Below are 6000 nucleotides of genomic sequence, written 5' to 3'. Positions count from 1 at the left end.
CCGTGCACCACAACTACTGAGCCTGCGCCCTAGAGCCCGCGAGCCGCAACTAGTGAGCCCACGTGCCACAACTACTGAAGCCCATGTGCCTAGAGCCTGTGCTCCGCAACAAGAGAAGCCACCACAATGAGAAGCCCGCTCACTGCAACAAAGAGTAGCCCCCACTCTCCGCAACTAGAGAAAGCCTGCGCGCAGCAACGAAGACCCAACGCAGCCAAAAATAAGTAAATAAATAAATTTATAAAAAATCAAATCAAATCAAATCAGCATCTGTCGGGCTGGGAGGCGTCCCACAATCCGATAACCCAATGGGTTTTACGTGTTTTTAAGTTATTTTGGTGGCTTTTTGTCAAACAGAATATTTTGTCACTGTCCCTGTAATGGTTGGAGGCAAGTGATGGTGATGTAGGGGATATGGGGTCCTGCCCCCTTTGACCTTCGCCACCAACCCTCCCCAGGTCCCCTTGGGACTCTGAGGAACCCAGTTTGAAAACCCCAGGGAACCGAGGCTCAGAGAGGTATGATGGGATTGCCCAAGGTGCCCCCAGTCACGAGGGCAGGGCTGGGGCAGGACCCTGGCCCCCTGGCTCCCTTTCCTGTGCTCCTATGTCCTGGGCAGAGTTCCCCAAATCTTTGTCAAGTAGGTCTCTCTGTACAAGTTTTTCTTTTGCTACAACTCACTTATGGGTTGAACTGTGTCCCCAAAAATGATATTGAAATCCTAACCTCCAGTACCTTATTCAGAAGTAGAGTCTGTGTGGATGTCATCAAGTTTAAGATGAGGACATTAGGGTGGCCTTTATCCAATGTGACCAGGGTCCTTATAAGAAGAGGGAAATTTGGGGACTTCCCTGGTAGTCCAGTGGGTAAGACTCCACACTCCCAATGCAGGGGGCCCGGTTCCATACCTGGTCAAGGAACTAGGTCCCACACGCATGCCGCAACTAAAGGTCCCGCACGCCACAACTAAGAAGGCTGCATGCTGCAACTAAGACCCGGTGCAGGCTAAATAAATACATTAAAAAAAAAAAAAAAAAAAAGAGGAAGAAGAAGAGGGATATTTGGCTGCAGAAGAGGGTGGCCATGTGAACTCAGAGACACATGGAAAGAAGGCCAGGTGACCCCCGAAGCAGAGATGGGAGAAATACAGCAGCAAACCAAGAAATGGCAAAGATTGATGGGAACAACCAGAAGCTAGGAAGTGGTAAGGAAGGTTTCTGCCCAGAGCCTCAGAGGGAGCACAGCCCTGCTGACACCTTGATCTCAGACTTCTGGCCTCCAGAAATGTGAAAGAAAACATTTTAGTGGTTTTTAAGCCATCCAGTTTGTGATACTTTGTTACGGCAACCTTAGGAAACTAATATACCTCCTAAATCATTACTCATTTAATTTTTTTCCTTCAAACAGACTCGTTTTTAAACAACACATTTTGCTCAAAAGCACACATTTTGCTGAAAAGTAAATCTCCCATCGCTGCTAGAAATGGAAGACCATGATCCTTTCCATAAATAGTAGGTGCCTTAAAAGCAAAGACAATGAAAACTGGCTAATCTAGCTGGAGGAAGTTGCCTGACGGCTCTGATCTGGGGATGTCTTTGTTGGAAAAGAAGACGAACAGTTGACAGAGGGCATTGAAGACACACAAGCCCCCAGCAGAGACATCTCCATGTGTCAGAGGGAGGAAATGAGAATTGAAGAGAGAAAACTCCCTTATTACCCGAAAGTGTCTCATCCTGAGATGTGTCCAACGATTAGGATTCCAGGGGTGGCCATCCCCCACCAAGCCCATCCTCCCCTTATGTTTGAGGAAACTGAGGCCCAGAAAGCTTCAGTGATTTGTCCAAGGTCACACAGTGTTGGTGGCCAAGGTTGGATTTGAACCGAACTCCTATGTGCTGTCCAGGAAATTACATGTGAGAGACTTCTTGGTCCCATCCAGCAGCCCCGGGTCATGCTCGGGTGGCCATGGACCAAGCACAGGGACGCAGAGTAGGGGCAATAAGCTCTGAAGGCTAAGCAAACAGACTCAGCCTGTGTGTCCTAGTCCCATAGCAGTTGTAGCCAAGTGAAGGCCATGCAGAATTATTACTATGCTTCAAGGCAGCTGGACCTGAGCAAAACTTGGCTCACACCGAGGGTTATAATTCACGTGATGATCACAAGATTTTTTTACTTCTTGCTTCATTAGACTGTCCGTATTGAAAATCAGCGTCGATGCAGGCAGCCGTCCTTGTCCTGTTACATATAGTCACATGCTGAACAATGGAGGTCATGGGGCCCATCCCCAAACCAGGCATCTCTTTCCCCCTCGTCTGACCAGGTGGCCACCCTCTTCCCTCTCCCTCTGCTTCTCTCTCTTCATCTCTTAGCTTCCATTGCCTGCTATGGCCCCTGTGAAGGAGGAAGGCTTAAAACGTAGAATCTGATACACTTGAGTTCAAATCCCAGCTCCACTACGTGGCCTTGGGTGGGTGGCTCATCATCTCTGAGCCTCAGTTTCCTCATCTGTGAAATGGGTCCCTTCCTCTGAGGTCATGTCTGTGAGCGTTTGACTCAGTGCCTGGCACATGGCAGAAGCTCAATAAACACTGATTTTCTCCATCTGCCAGGCTGCAAGCTCCTGGTTTCTCTGCCAAACCTCAACTGCCATGGGAGTTTTCAGCATCACCAGCCATAACGCTAATTGTGCCTCTTCATGAGCGAGTCCTGTTCCTGCATTAACCCATTTCATCTTCCCATCAACTGTGTGCAGGCCATACTGTTACTGCCCCAGACAGAGGGGCACACACCTCAGAGGACCTCTCTGGGACCCTCTCCTGCTGCACACCTTCCCCCAGAATGAGGGTTCTGCAGGGTCAAAGGGAGGTGTACATACGGAGCCGGCACGCTACAGTACCCCAGCCCCGAGTGCTCCAGTGTCAGCCCCTCCCCCATCCATCCGCTTGAGGGTGGAGAGGTCCACGGTGTGCACCAGGCCCGAGGGTGGACAAGCGGGGGCTCCACGAGGGAGTGCGGGTGTGGCTGAGGTGGAATGGGAGTCCGGGTTGTCCATATAGGTGAGTGTGCCAAGCTGCTCAAGGGTGAGGGCAGAGCCAGGGGTGGCAGGAGAGGGGTGAGGGGGGCCACCAGCCATGGCCACAGGCGGAGGACAGGTTCTCCCCTGCCCCCACTTGAGGTATAGAACTCCAAGGAGACTGAGAAATTTTCATTCAAACCTGGCCCCTGGGTCGCCATGAAAATACACCTGCCGAGGTGAGAGAGCAGGATAGCTTCTAGTTAGGAGCGCAGTAGCTTGATGTGTAATTTGTCAATATCAAGACAGACACATGTGGGTCTCTTTGAAGCCTGGGGGCAGCCCCACCAGTGTGAGGAATGGCCTGGTGTCATCTCTGTTTTCTCAACTGCCGACCCATAGAGGACAATGCATTTGTCAAATTAAGGAATGTGCTGGGCCCAAGGCTTTCTATACACAAGTGGAGAAGACCAGGCTTAAAAACAGCAAATAGCGTCTAAGCACAAGGGATGATAACACCCCTGGAGACCAGGTTCAGGGCCCATGTGGCAACCACCTACGCCCTCACTGCCTCGGTTTCCCCACTTGCACAAGAAGGGCATTGGCTTCTCTCCTACCCCAGGGCCTGACTAGGATCCCCCTTGGCAATCTAGACCTAGACCTGTCTCTTCCCTTCCCATCCTCTAAAACGAGCCTCTTACCCCAGGTCAGGCATCTGAGGTCTGACAGATAACCTCCTATATCCCCCTTTCCCACCGTCCTCCACATGGGCTTCTCACTTGCTCATGCCAGCTGGCTTTGCCAACTTGGCAAAAAGAATCAGAATGATGAAATCATTATAAGGACTCACCTTGTACAAGCCCTGACCTTCACAGTAGCCCTGGAAGGGGCTCTAGTGCCATCCTCATTTTACAGATGGACAAACTGAGGTTCAGTTAGGGACTGGTCCCTTGCCTAAGGTTACAGCTGTTAAGGGGCAGAGCCTCGAACCGAACACACGTCTCTCTGACCCCTCGAGCCCACACATCTGCCCTACAGCCAGAAATCACAGAGAAGAGGGGCCTTCCCGGCACTGCTGTGTGTCCTGGGACAAATCACTTGTCCTTTCTGAGCCTCCATTTCCCCGGAGAAGTGGCCACGGAGGGCGCCTGGGGTCACCTAGAGCTGACGGATTCTGGGATTCCAGGAGTGGAGCTGGGGCGGCTGGCATGCCAGGGGCCCACCCTGTCTGGCTCAGATGACCAGTCCTGAGGGCCCAATCAGGCCAGTCTTGGATCAGGCCATAAGTGGGAACAAAACAGTCAGGGAGCTTGCCTCCTCAGCCTTGTTTATTGTCTGGGAGCTGGGAATATTTTGAATTGTTGTGTTTGGGGAGGGAGGGAAAAATAACCAAATATAAGAAGGCAGCCAGCGAGAGGCCTAGGCAGGAATGCAGAGGAATTAGGCCTGCCTGGGTATGTCTGGGAGACGGTGATGCTCCCAGAGGCCCAGCACCCTCTGGATCAAGGATCCTCCACTCTGACGAGACATTCAGATTGCCTGGAGAACGTCATTAAAAAAAAAAAGCCTCATTTCCTATTAAATTAGGATTTTGGAGGGAGGGTGGGACCTAGATAGAAAGATTTTTTAAGCTTCCCGGGTGATGGGGTTGGGCACCGAGATTGAGAACCAGTTCTGCTCTCGGCAGTGCCCGGCAGAGGGCTGGGGAGACACAATTGCTGGCCCTGACCCAGAATTCCAGATTCGGGAGGACGGGGCGGGGCCTGGGACTGGGCTTTCCTCACAGGTTCCCAGGCACTGCTGCTGGTCTGGGGGCCACACTTTGAGAGCCTCCCCTCTGTACTCTTACGACTCAAAGTGTGGTCTGGGGAGCAGGGGCATCTGAGCACATCAGAAATTCAGAACGTCAGACCCCATGCAGGACGGTGCCGTCGAATCTGCCCGTGAACCCGTGCCCAGGAGACTGTATGCACTTCACAGTTGAGGGTCCGACCTAGGTCGCCTTGGCTAGCCATTCATGCCACAGATGGGGAGACCAAGGCACTGAGAAGCAGAGGCCCTCAGGGCTACAGAGCCATTAAAGATCGCTGGTGCTTGGATCCAGCTCTCTCCGGGGAGGGGCTTCCATGTGGGGTTGAATGCACAGCCTTGAAGATGGGGGAGGGAGGGGCTTTAACCCCAGCTACACAAAGGGTTAGTTTGTGGACCTAAGTGTGTAGGAGGGGGCACCCAGCACAGGGGTGGCGAGGCATCTGTAGGCGGCTACGGTCCCATTCATTTGTTCAGCAGAGGTCTGGGGGCACCTACCAAGGGCCAGGCACTGCTCTAGGCCCTGGGACCCAGCTAACTCAGCCCTGCTGTGTGAAGCAGGCAGCCCAGAGGTGGAAGCAGATATGAACAGGTGGACATAAAAGCGATCAAGGTACATTGACATGGTTCTCTGAGTCAGGGTGAAAATATAACCAGGGAGGAGACATTGGCCTAAATGATGGGAAAGGGCCAGCCCGGGAAGGGCTGGGGGGAAAGTATTCCGGGAGGGGGAGCAGCCAGCAAAGACCCTGAGCAAAGGAGTCTGGGGTTTGAGGGAAGCCTGAAGGGCTGTGTGTGTGGCTGGAGGGGAGGAAGAGGTGAGTGACAGAGCTGGGGGGCGGGTCTCAGAGGCTGTGAGGAGTGGGCATGGGGCCAGCGGGCAGGGCGTGGGCTGGTTCAAAGCAGGAAAAACTCAGGGGCTCTGGGTCTCTTCCATTTGATTTTTACTGAGGTATTCATCGCATTGAGTGATACGTTCAGATCTAACGTGTATGGGTGTTTGCAGAGGTACACACCTGAGGGGGCTTCACCAGATCAGGAGATGGCACCATTCCAACGCAGAAGGTGGTCCTTCCAGCCGCCCCAGGGGCAACCACTGCTCCTATTTCCAAGACCATAGTTTCGCGCTCCTGATTTAGAGTCCATATAAATGGCCATTTAAACGGTGTTGTGTGGTG

The sequence above is a fragment of the Monodon monoceros genome, unplaced genomic scaffold, assembly GCF_005190385.1.
Source record: "Monodon monoceros isolate NGI ecotype Baffin Bay Population unplaced genomic scaffold, NGI_Narwhal_1 Super_Scaffold_3, whole genome shotgun sequence".
Lineage (NCBI taxonomy): Eukaryota > Metazoa > Chordata > Mammalia > Artiodactyla > Monodontidae > Monodon > Monodon monoceros.
Note: the sequence above shows the minus strand (reverse complement) of the source record.